We start from the raw sequence: 12,517 nt of genomic DNA, 5'->3' as shown, positions 1-12,517 counted from the left end.
CAGAAACAGACTCACAGACATAGAAAACAAACCCATGGTACCAAAGGGGAAAGGAGGTGGGGGATAAACTAGATAAACAATAAGGTCTTACTGTATAATGCAGGGAACTATATTCAATATCTTGTAATAAACTACAATGGAAAAGAAAACAATGTAATAAATATTAAAAATAGATGTTTCACTATTTTATCCATTTTGAAAGGTTTATATATTCAGAATTACAAGGGAGGTTTTTTTTTTTTTAAGGAGAACCACTTTATTTTGAGTAGTAAACAAAACTCTATTTACAACATAATATACAAAGCTTCCATCAGTTTCTTTACAGTTAGTCCAAAGAATGAAACCTCTAGGGACTTCCCTGGCGGTCCAGTGGTTAAGACTCCACACTTCCGGGACTCCCCGGGTGGCGCAGTGGTTAAGAATCCACCTGGCAATACAGGGGACACGGCTTTGATCCCTGGTCTGGGAAGATCCCACATGCCGTGGAGCAGCTAGGCCCGTGCGCCATAGCTACTGAGCCTGTGCTGTAGAGCCTGCATGCCACAACTACTGAAGCCCGCGAGCCACAACTGCTGAAGCCCATGAGCCACAACTACTGAGCCCATGTGCTGCAACTACTGAAGCCCGAGTGCCTAGATCCCATGCTCTGCAACAAGAGAAGCCACCTCAATGAGAAGCCTGTGCACGGCAACCAAGAGTAGCCCCTGCTCACCGCAACTAGAGAAAGTCCCCATGCAGCAACAAAGACTCAACGCAGCCAATAAATAAATTTAAAAAAAAAGACCCCTCACTTCCAATGCAGGGGATGCGGGTTCCATCCCTGGTCGGGGAACTAAGATCCCACAGGCTGTGTGGCCAAAAAATAAATTTAATTTAATTAAAAACCCCCCCCTCTGACTTAAAGTTTACATTTAACTTTAAATATTCATGTAAGCTTTGGAATTTTATTCTTGCCTGATACTATGAAACATGAAACTTTAATTGATGGCAAGTTCCTAATTTTTGCTGTTCAGCCACTTTTCTGGATCTTGCTCTCTGATCCCATACATTCCAGAGTGTTCACTGGATTTGTAATAAACTTCCAAGATGAAGGGGAATTTCTTGCTCGTGTTTTGCCTGAAATCTTGCCTTGTGTTCATCTTTTTAAAAAAAATATGCTCCAAAAAATGTCTGCAAGTTCAGCTACTAAAACTCCTTTAAAGAGCTTCTTTGCCAGTGGGTCCATCCTGAGGCCCAAGGGCTGGCAGACACCACCCCTGCCACTCACTTTGATTTTTTAAAATAATATTTATTTATTTATTTATTTGGCTGCGCTGGGTTTTCCTTGTGGCATGCGGGACCTAGTTCCCTAACCAGGGATCGAACCCGGGCCCCCTGCACTGGGAGCTCAGATTCTTAACCACTGGACCACCAGGGAAGTCCCTCACTTTGATCTTTATAGCAGCTCTAGTGGGTTGATACTAGGATAGGCCTTCATTCCCCATGGGGAAACTGAGGCACAGAGGAGTTAACTTGTTATTGGAGGTCCAAATGCCAGGGAGGAGCAGAACCCGGATTTAAGGTAGAAGCGCTAATTCCTGAGCCTCAGCTGTTGACTGCCGTGCTCTCCTTAGACTACATGTCATGTGATCCATCTTCCCAGTAGGGTCAGGATCCCCCCACTCCCATGGTGGTCTGGCCGCAAGTCCTCCCCCTAGTGGGACGCATGGCTGCCCCTGTCCTACCAAGTAGGACACTACAAGATCCCCAGCATCCTTAGAGCCAGGCTAGTAACACCTATCTCCTGACTAGATCAATACTGAGAAAAGTGATGGTAACTAATGATTGCCACTTGTTGAATACCCTCTCTGGGCCAGGACCTGTTTACAAGCACTTTCCATATTAACTACACTTCCCAACAACCATGTGAGGCAGGTAATTTGATGATTCCTGATTTAAAAATGTGGCGACCCAGGCCCAGAGAGTTAAGTAACTGGCCTGAGGGCACACAGCCAGTTGGTGGAGCTGGGATGCAGACATGCCATGTAAGGTATATATGGACAATGTCATCACACACACACATACAGAGGCACACATGCACACACACGAACCTCAAATAAAGGGCAAGAAGACCCTCGGCCTGGGCACTATTGCCATTTTGAACGGAATCGTTCCCTGCTGTGGCAGCCCGTCCTATGCACTGTAGGGTGTTGAGCAGCATCCCTGGTTTCTACCCACCAGATGCCAGCAGAACTCCTCCCCCCGCCCCCATCGTGACAACCAAAAGTCTCTCCAGATATTTCTAAATGTTTCCTGGGGGCACAGCCACCCTGGTTGAGGACCATGGTGCAGCCTCATGGAAACACGTTTCTTCTGAGGGCTGAGCTGACGCTTTAGTTCAAACCCGTACCTTCTTCCGAGACCATGTACCTTCTTCCGAGTTACATGTGAGAGGGATGCTGGTGAGGTGGGAGGCGGGGGAGGGGCAGGGCGGTGACCCCACAAGTCTTCTGGCTTCTGCTCTGCAGCTTCACCTCCATGACATAGCCAGAGGGCTCCAGCGTAAATGCAAAACTGATGTTATTCCCCTGCTAGAAACCCACCCAAATTTCTTATTTCACGAAGGGCAGTGGCCCCTCTCCTTGCCGTGGCCCACGTCCACACCCTCCCCATCTCTCACCACTCTTTTCACCTCCTTGACTCCACCTGCACCAGCCTTCCTGCTGCTCCCTGGACAGACCACATATGTTCCTACCCCAGGGCCTTTGCATGTGCTGCTCCCTCAATCTAGAGGGAGCATCGAATCCCATCAGAGCAATCTCTCATTGATCATTTCCAAGGGTGAATATAAAATTACCTTTATTTTTTAAAAATTTATTTTATTGGACTATAGTTGATTTACAATGTTGTGTTAGTTTCAGGTGTACGGCTAACTGATTCTGTTATACTTATATATACATTCCTTTTCCGTGATGGTTTATCCCAGGATATTGAGTATAGTTCTCTGTGCTGTACAGTAGGACCTTGTTGTTTATCCATCCTATACATAATAGTTTGCATCTGTTAATCCCAAACTCCAAATCCTTCCCTCCTCCACCTCCCTTCCCCCTCGGCAACCACAAGTCTGTTCTCTATGTCTGTGAATCTCTTTCTGTTTCATAGATAAGTTCATTTGTGTCATTTTTTAAGATCCCACATATAAGTGATATCATATGATATTTATCTTTGTCTGTCTGACTTCACTTAATATGATCATCTCTAGGTCCATCCATGTTGTTGCAGATGGCATTATTTCATTCTTTTTTATGGCTGAATAGTAAAATTATCTTTATTTATTATTATTTTAAATTATTTTTTTCAGGTGTATTGAGAAATAATGGACATACATCACTGTATAAAAACTATTGGGGGGGGAGGGATAAACACCTCCCAGAGTAATGGATATAAAAACAAAAATAAACAAATGGGACCTAATGAAACTTAAAAGCTTTTGCAAAGCAAAGGAAACTATAAACAAGATGAAAAGAAAACCCTCAGAATGGGAGAAAATATTTGCAAACGAATCAATGGCAAAGGATTAATCTCCAAAATATATAAACAGCTTATGCAGCTCAATATTAAAAAAACAAGCAACCCAATCAAAAAATGGGCAGAAGATCTAAATAGACATTTCTCCAAAGAAGACATATTGATGGCCAAGAAGCACATGAAAAGCTGCTCAACATGACTAATTATAAGAGAAATGCAAATCAAAACTACGATGAGGTATCACCTCACATGGGTTAGAATGGGCATCATCAGAAAATCTACAAACAATAAATGCTAGAGAGGGTGCGGGTAAAAAGGAACCCTCCTGCACTGTTGGTGGGAATGTAAATTGATACAGCCACTATGGAGAACAGTATGGAGGTTCCTTAAAAAATTAAAAATAGAATTACCATATGACCCAGTAATCCCACTACTGGGCATATACCCAGAGAAAACCATAATTCAAAAAGATACATGCACCCCAATATTCATTGCAGCACCATTTACAATAGCCAGGTCATGGAAGCAACCTAAACGCCCATCAACAGGCGAATGGATAAAGAAGTTGTGGTACATATATACAATGGAATATTCCTCAGCCATTAAAAGGAATGAAGCTGGGTCATTTGTAGAGACGCCGATGGACCTAGAGACTGTCATACAGAATGAAGTAAGTCAGAAAGAGAAAAACAAATATTGTATATTAACGCATATATGTGGAATCTAGAAAAATGGTACAGATGAACCGGTTTGCAAGGCAGAAATAGAGACACAGATGTAGAAGAAAAAACTATAGACACCAAAGGGGGAAAGTGGGAGGGGGGGTGGTGGTGGGATGAATTGGGAGATTGGGATTGACATATATACACTAATATGTATAAAATAGATAATTAATAAGAACCTGCTGTATAAATAACATTACATAAAAATACATAACATTACATAACATACATAACATTACATAAAAATAACTTTACAAAAAATAAAATAACATTAAAAAGAAACTATTGGGGAAGAGGGATAAATTAGGAGTTTGGGATTAACATATACACAGTACGTATATAGAACAGATAAACAACAAGGATTTACTGAATAGCACAGGGAACTATATTCAATATCTTGTAATGAATTATAATGGAAAGAAATAAAAAAGAGTATAGATATATACATATACATGTATAACCAAATCACTTTGCTGCACACCTGAAACTAGCACAATATTGTAAATCAACTATACTTCAATTTAAAAAAGTTATCTTCAATAAGACTATTTCAATTTAAAAAAGCAGGGAGTCCATTAAAATTTAAAAAACAAAAAGTTAAGGAGGGAATCACATAGGCACTAAGGTTAATATGGGGGAAAATATAGAAGTGGAATGGGAAGGACAGAAATCTGGGGATTATCACCCCAGCCAGTCCATCTGGGCAGCCCAAATAATCTTCCTAAAAGGCAGGTCTGAGATGGAGCTTTCCTGTTTAGAATCCTACTCTCCTCGGAGGAGGAATAGATTGTTCACAGTGCTTATATACGATGCACAGTCTGACCCCAGGTCCCCTCTGAAGCCTTCTTCAGTTATTTTTTTTTTTTTTTGTCTGTGCCATTAGGCATGTGGGATCTTAGTGCCCCTACCAGGGATGGAATCCGGGCCCCCTGCTTTGGGAGCGTGGAGTCTTAACCACTGGACCAGCAGGGAAGTCCCTCTGAAGACTTCTTGCCCATTCTCCTCCCCTTCTCATTCTGTAAATGCACCAGACATGGATGCCCACCTTTCACCTGTCCCCACGGGTCCTCTCCACGATCTGTATAGGATGTGGGAGGCCTTGGAGGTGATGCATGGGACAGTTGTCTCACCGGGAACTCGCCCCTGGATTCTCTTGGTCCCAGGCTGACGGTCTCTTCCTTGAAGCCAATAACACACCTGGGAGGGGGAAGAAAGGACACTCGTTAAATGAGGGTAGTTCTCGTTCTGCTGACTGTGTCAAAGTTGGGCAAAATGGAGGGTCAGAAAGTGCCACTGGGCTCCCATGGTGAACTATCAACATGATGAAGATGGTAGGGGCTGCTGGGGAAAAAGGGCCGGCGTCTCCGTTTTAATTTATTTTTAATATTACTTATTTTAATTTAAAATCGAATTTCATTCATTTTTTTGAATAGATAAAACATTCAAAGATTCAAAAAGACAGGTCATGAAAAGACTTTCCTCTGGAGGGTGTGGAGAAAAATGAACCCTCCTACACTGTTGGTGGTAATGTAAATTGGTCCAGACATTATGGAAAACAGTATGGAATTTCCTTAAAAAACTAAAAATAGAGCTACCATATGATCATGTAATCCCACTCCTGGGCATATATCTGGAAAAGATGAAAACTGTAATTCAAAAAGATACATGCACCCCAATGTTCACTGCAGCACTGTTTACAATAACCAAGACATGGAAACAACCTAAATGTCCATTGACAGACGAATGGATAAAGAAGATGTGGTACATATATACAATGGAATACTACTCAGCCATAAGAAGAATGAAATAATGCCATTTGCAACAACATGGATGGACCTAGAGATTATCATACTAAGTGAGGTAAGTCAAAGACAAATATATGATATCACTTATACGTGGAATCTAAAATGTGACACAAATGAATTTATTTACAAAACAGAAACAGACTCATAGACATAGAAAACAAACTTATGGTTACCAAAGGGGAAAGGGGAGGGGAGGGATGAATTAGGAGTTTGGGATTAACAGATACACACTACTATATATAAAATAGATAACCAAAAAGGACCTACGGTATAGCACAGGGAACTACACTCAATATCTTGTAATAACCTATAAGGGAAAAGAATAGTGTAGTATTCCATTTTATGGACTAAACCAGAAATAATTAAACCATAATGTTATTATGAATTATTATTATCCCCCATGGATGCATGCCTGGGTTGTTTCTAGTCTTTGACAAGTAAAAATCTTGATGAAATAAATAAGCTTTTTGGCAAGTGACCCTGAAGACAGCTGTGTGTAGGATGGTCTTGGGAGAGGGGAGAAGCAGTCATTTTAGAAACAAGCGTCGATTGGCAGCCTGAGGAGACCCCCTATTGTCTCCCATAGAACTTTCTGCTGAATGAAATAGCCCAGCTGGTTCCCAAGGAATCTTTGTAATTTTTGCATTGCTCTCTATCTAAGGAAAGGAACGGTTAGTTATTCTTGGGTTCAGACCAGCGCGGTCAAGATTCTAGAATCGCCCTATCCAAACCATGAAAACACCTGAAAGCTAGCCATTGTTCTCCAAAGTACACCCCTAGATCCCATTTCCCACCCACTTTTCTCTAATTTTCCTGCTTTGTTTTTGCTCTGCATTCTGGGTGCTTGAGGTAGTGAGGTCTCAATGAAGCCCAGCTGTTCCCGCTGCCGCTGCTGATTCTTATTTTATTATTGTTCAGCCGTGCAGAGCATGGGATGCATAACACGTTTGCCCCACATCCCATGTGTTGCATTCAGTGTTTATCAATCAGATTGTGAGCATCTCAAGGGCAGGGAGTATGTCCTATATTTTCCCCTCAATGCTCAGCACGGCTCCGGGCACACAGGGAATGATCACGCTTTTAGAACCAGGCTGTACTATATCTAGTGTGTAATTCCCAAGCAATGCAGAATTTTGCTTGTGTGTAACATAGCTTCGATCTAAGTAATGCTCACATACGCCATTCTTTCCCCCTCATTCTTTGCAACAGACAATATCAGGTGGCTTCGAGGGGGTAGGCTCTGTGTGCGTTCAAAAGTCAGCTCTTTATGAAAAATAAAATAAATCAGCTTTATACAAGAGGCTTTCTCTTTAGGAAACAGATACTGAACTCTGTATGGATGAAATGGCATCATGTCTGGAATTTGCTTTGAAAATAATTCTGGTGGTTACAGCATGCTGGGGGTATGAGTTGGTCAGTGTTGAAACGATGAGTGTAACAGAAAAAATTTTGCTATTTTGTCTACTTTTGTCTATTTTCAAACCTTTCAAACTGGGCTGGGGCGGAGGGAGGAACAGGTAGAGCACAGAGGAATTTTAGGGCCATGAAAATACCGTGTGTGATGCTATAATGGTGGGTATATGTCAATATACATTTGTCCAAACCCACACAATGTACAATGATACAATGAATGGTGATACAAACTATAGACTCTGGGTGATAACAATGTGTCAGTGCAAGTTCTTCTCTTGTAACCAATGGCCCATTTTGGTGGGGAAAGTCGACAATGGGGGGAGTAGGCATGTATGGGTCAGGGGGTGTATGGGAACTCTTTGCAACTTTGCTCAATTTTGCTGTGACCCTAAGACTACTCTAAAAAATTAAAAAATTTTTTAAAAGGAAATACACTGAAAACAAAACAGTGTGATTAAGTGTGGCTAAACCAGTGGTTCTCAATCAGGGGTGACTTTGCCCACTAGGGGACACCTGGAAATGCCTGGAGACGTTTTTGGTTGTCACAACATGAGGGGGACACACTGCTGGCACCTGGTGGGTAGAGACCAGGGAGGCTGCTCAACATCCTACAGTGCACGAAGATGGCTCCCACCACAGATAATCATCCAGCCCCATATGTCTGCAGTGCCAGGCTGAGGAGCCCTGGGCCAGATGCTGAGGCTTGCCAAGGATCTGAGCGAAGCTGTCCATTTTTTTTTTTTTTTTAACATCTTTATTGGAGTGTAATTGCTTTACGATGGCATGTTAGTTTCTGCTTTACAACAAAGTGAATCAGCTATACATATACATATATCCCCATATCTCTTCCCTCTTGCGTCTGCCTCCCTCCCACCCTCCCTATCCCACCCCTCTAGGTGGTCACAAAGCACGGAACTGATCTCCCTGTGCTATGTGGCTGCTTCCCACTAGCTATCTATTTTACATTTGGTAGTGTATGTATGTCCATGCCACTCTCTCACTTTGTCCCAGCTTACCCTTCCCCCTCCCCATGTCCTCAAGTCCATTCTCTAGTAGGTTTGCGTCTTTATTCCCGTCCTGCATGACCACTTTTTTTTTTTTTTTTTAGATTCCCGAATTCCGTACCCCTCCTTCTCCCCGGCCTGAGTGTCCTTTGTTTTATTTTTATTTTTTAAATTCTATTGACATATAGTTGGTTTACAATGTTGTGCTAATTTCTGCTGCACAGCAGTGACTCACTTATACACATATAGACATTCTTTTTCATATTCTTTTCAACTATGGTTTATCCCAGTATGTTGAATATAGTTCCCTGTGCTATACAGTAGGACCTTGTTGTTTATCCATCCTATGTATACTAGAGTGCATCTGCTAATCCCAAACTCCCAATCCAGCCCTCCCCCGCTCTCCTCCCCCTTGGCAACCACAAGTCTGTTTTCTATGTCTGTGAGTCTGTTTCTGCTCTGTAGATAGGTTCATTTGTGTCATATTTTAGATTCCACATATAAGTGATATCATATGGTATTTGTCTTTCCCTTTCTGGCTACTTCACTTAGTATGATCATCTCTAGTTGCATCCATGTTGCTGCAAATGGTATTATTTCATTCTTTTTTATGGCTGAGTAATATTCCATTGTATATATGTACCACATCATCTTTATCCATTCCTCTGTTGATGGACATTTAGGTTGTTTCCATGTTTTGGCTATTCTGAACAGTGCTGCTATGAACATAGGGGTGCATGTATTCTTTCGAATTACAGTTTTTGTCCTTTTTAAGAAAGTAATTAGCAAGTGCTCTGGAGAGGCTGAAGGCACACCAGCACCTAAGAGAAACTTCCTCTGCAATGGAATGGAAAGAGTTGACAAGGGTATATAGCATTTTATGATGGAATTTAATTGTTTTTAAAGCCGAACCATCTGAAATGACATCACACCAGTGCAATTGGTCCCCTATTCTTGGAAACACAGGACTCGTGGATGGGTGGGATGCACACTTTGGGGAAAAGGGATGGAAGAGGAATTAATCCTGAATTATAGCTTGGGCAGCTTGGGAAGTGGCGTCGACATTTCACGAGATGGACAAGACTGGCACACAGAGGGGATGGTTAGGAGTTTGTTGTACTTGTGCAAACCACATACAATGAGAGAAAGAACTAGGGTGTTTGCAGTGTGGACGGAGAAAAGATCTGAGATGTTGAAAGAGTGATTACGGTGAGGCAAGTGAGGCATTCACCTCAGGTGTAAAATTTAAGAGAAAGCAGAAAACCTCAATATTCAAGGTAATATTTTATATGTATATATGTTAATTTTATTGAAGTATAGTTGATTTACAATGTTGTGTTAATTTCTGCTGTGCAACAAAGCAATTTAGTTATACATATATATATATTCTTTTTCATATTTTTTCCCATTATGGTTTATCACAGGATATTGAATATAGTTCCCTGTGCCATACGGTAGGATCAGGGTAATATTTTGATGCAATATTTTTTATTTATTATTTTTTTCCCGGTACGCGGGCCTCTCACTGTTGTGGCCTCTCCCGTTGCGAAGCACAGGCTCTGGACGCGCAGGCTCAGTGGCCATGGCTCACGGGACCAGCCGCTCCGCGACATGTGGGATCTTCCCGGATCGGGGCACGAACCCGTGTCCCCTGCATCGGCAGGCGGACTCTCAACCACTGCGCCACCAGGGAAGCCCGATGCAATATTTTTAAAAATAAAAAATAATGCCAGAAATCCATGACGCATACAACACCAAAATATTTACTCCAGACAGGATAGGACCCTGAGATTTGCAGGACTCACCTCACCCTAGTCTCGACGCTGTGAGATCCTGTCTTGAGTGAAAATGTTGATACTTTGTTCATCATTGATTTTTTTCCGATGAATTTTGAAATTTTATTTTTATTTATTTATTTGGCTGCGTTGGGTCTTCGTTGCTGCGCACGGGCTTTCTCTAGTTGCGGTGAGTGGGGGCTACTTTTCGTGGCGGTGTACGTGTTTCTCATTGCGGTGGCTTCTCTTGTTGTGGAGCATGGGCTCTAGTCATGTGGGTTTCAGTAGCTGCGGCACGTGGGCTCAGTAGTTGTGGCGGACGGGCTTAGTTGCACTGCGGCATGTGGGATCTTCCCGGACCAGGGCTCGAACCTGTGTCCCCTGCATTGGCAGGCGGATTCTTAACCACTGTGCCACCAGGGAAGTCCAATTTTGAAATTTTAAGGACACGTTGCATTAAAGTATTATCTCTCTTGATTACTGAGATGTTTGCACTCCTGTCACCCCCACACTTAAATTTTATACCCAAGCTGAGAAAGCCTCAGTCGCTTCCCTCAGGAACCGGCCCCCATGAATGCAGGCAGATGGGAAGGAGCTGTTAGAATTTTCACATGCGGCCAAGTGGCCAGGGTGGACCCTCATCTCTCCAGAATCCCATGGACTTTCCACTGAGCTCAAGGCCAGGCTGAGTTCCAAGCAGGATATACATCCGTGGAACTAAGGATGGGAACGGCTCTCTTGGACCCAGCCCGGTACAGACGGCATGGTGGAGACAGCCGTTTCCAAAACACGAAAGAAAGCTTTAATACTAACCATCTGTTTGGCAAATCATTCTCACCACATTCTGTTTCTAAGCAGTTTTTCCTCTATGATTTTAGAATTGGTCTTTTCGCGACTTTATTTTGCAAAGGAAGTCGTTTTTCTGCCCTATGGACCCTTCGTGGTGTCTTGAAGCCAGTGGGTGTCCGTTAAATGCTTACTGAACAAATTCCACTGATATATGAATTAGAACGAGGAGGGTTTCCATTTGTTTGGGAGTCTTGCTGTGCGTGTGTGCGCGCGCGTGTGTGTGACATTTAACAATACGTTGCATGTGCCCTTATAAACACGTTTGTAGACACATGAATGCAGGGTTTGGATATGGTGAATTCAGGTGATACGCTTGTGGCATGTGCACAAGTGCTTTGGAAATGGATCAAGTCATTTAATTCCAAGAATCCATAGGGAAAGCACTGAATTTACCCCCACTTTACGAAGGAATAGCTTGAGGTCAGAGAGGTTCTCACACCAGCCAGAAGGAGCACAGCTAGGCTGTGGACCAGGTGTGTGTGACACCAGGCTGGTCCCCATACTAACCGCTTTGCTCAATGGCCCCAAAATGTTCATTCTAACTCACAAACTAGAGCCTCCTTCATGAGGGTCTGGGGGTGAGGGGACTACGGTCCCAGACCCACTGGACCACCCATCTCCATCCTGGTGCACATTCCTTGGGCCCAGCGTGGAATGGCCAGCAGAAAGTAGTTTTCTGTTGCTGTGTCACAAATCATCACAAACTCAGTAGCTTAAAATCCCCTGGTCAGGGATTCAGGTTAAGGTTAGCTGGGTCTTCTGCTTAGGGTCTCACCAGGCTGAAGTCAAGGTATTATCCAGGGCTGTGGTCTTGTCGGGGGCTCAGGGTCCTGTTGCAAGCACGCACACACACACACAGACACACACACACAGACACACAGACGGACACACAGATACACACAGACACAAAGACACACACACAGGCACATACAGACACACAAGACACATATAGACACATGCACACAAGTACACACAGACACATACAGATAGGCACACACAGACACACATGCACACACACACAGCGAGACTGCCTGTTGGCAGAATTTGCTCCCTGTAGTTGTGTGGCTGAGACCCCTGCTTTCTCTCTGGCTGTCAGTGGAGGATTGCATTGAGCTCCCAGGGGCTACACCCAGCTCCCTCCCACATGCCTCCTGTAGGAAATAACACCATGGCAGCTGCTTCTTTCTCTTCTAGGCCACCAGGAGTGTGTCTCTCGTTTCCTCTGCGACCAGGTGACCAGCCCGAGGAAACACTCTGCTCAGAAAGGGCTCACCTGATTAGGTCAGGCCCCCCAGGGTCATCTCCCTTCTTCTGTAGAACATAACATGATCAGGAGTGAGGTGTCACTGTATTCACAAGTCCCACCTCCACTCAGGGGGATTTCAGGGAAAGACAGGAGTGGTGGCAGTATTGTCAGTTTTACTTCACAAGGCCATGGACCA

The 12,517-nt window shown here is 43.4% G+C and overlaps 1 pseudogene; it reads right to left on the bottom strand.

The window, feature by feature from the left end:
* Positions 1–995: 995 nt before the first annotated feature.
* LOC114903589 lies at positions 996–10,318 on the bottom strand (annotated as a pseudogene).
* Between the last annotated feature and the right edge of the window lie 2,199 nt (positions 10,319–12,517).

This window comes from Monodon monoceros, unplaced genomic scaffold, assembly GCF_005190385.1.
Source record: "Monodon monoceros isolate NGI ecotype Baffin Bay Population unplaced genomic scaffold, NGI_Narwhal_1 Super_Scaffold_10, whole genome shotgun sequence".
Lineage (NCBI taxonomy): Eukaryota > Metazoa > Chordata > Mammalia > Artiodactyla > Monodontidae > Monodon > Monodon monoceros.
This window is presented reverse-complemented; position numbering and strand designations above follow the sequence as displayed.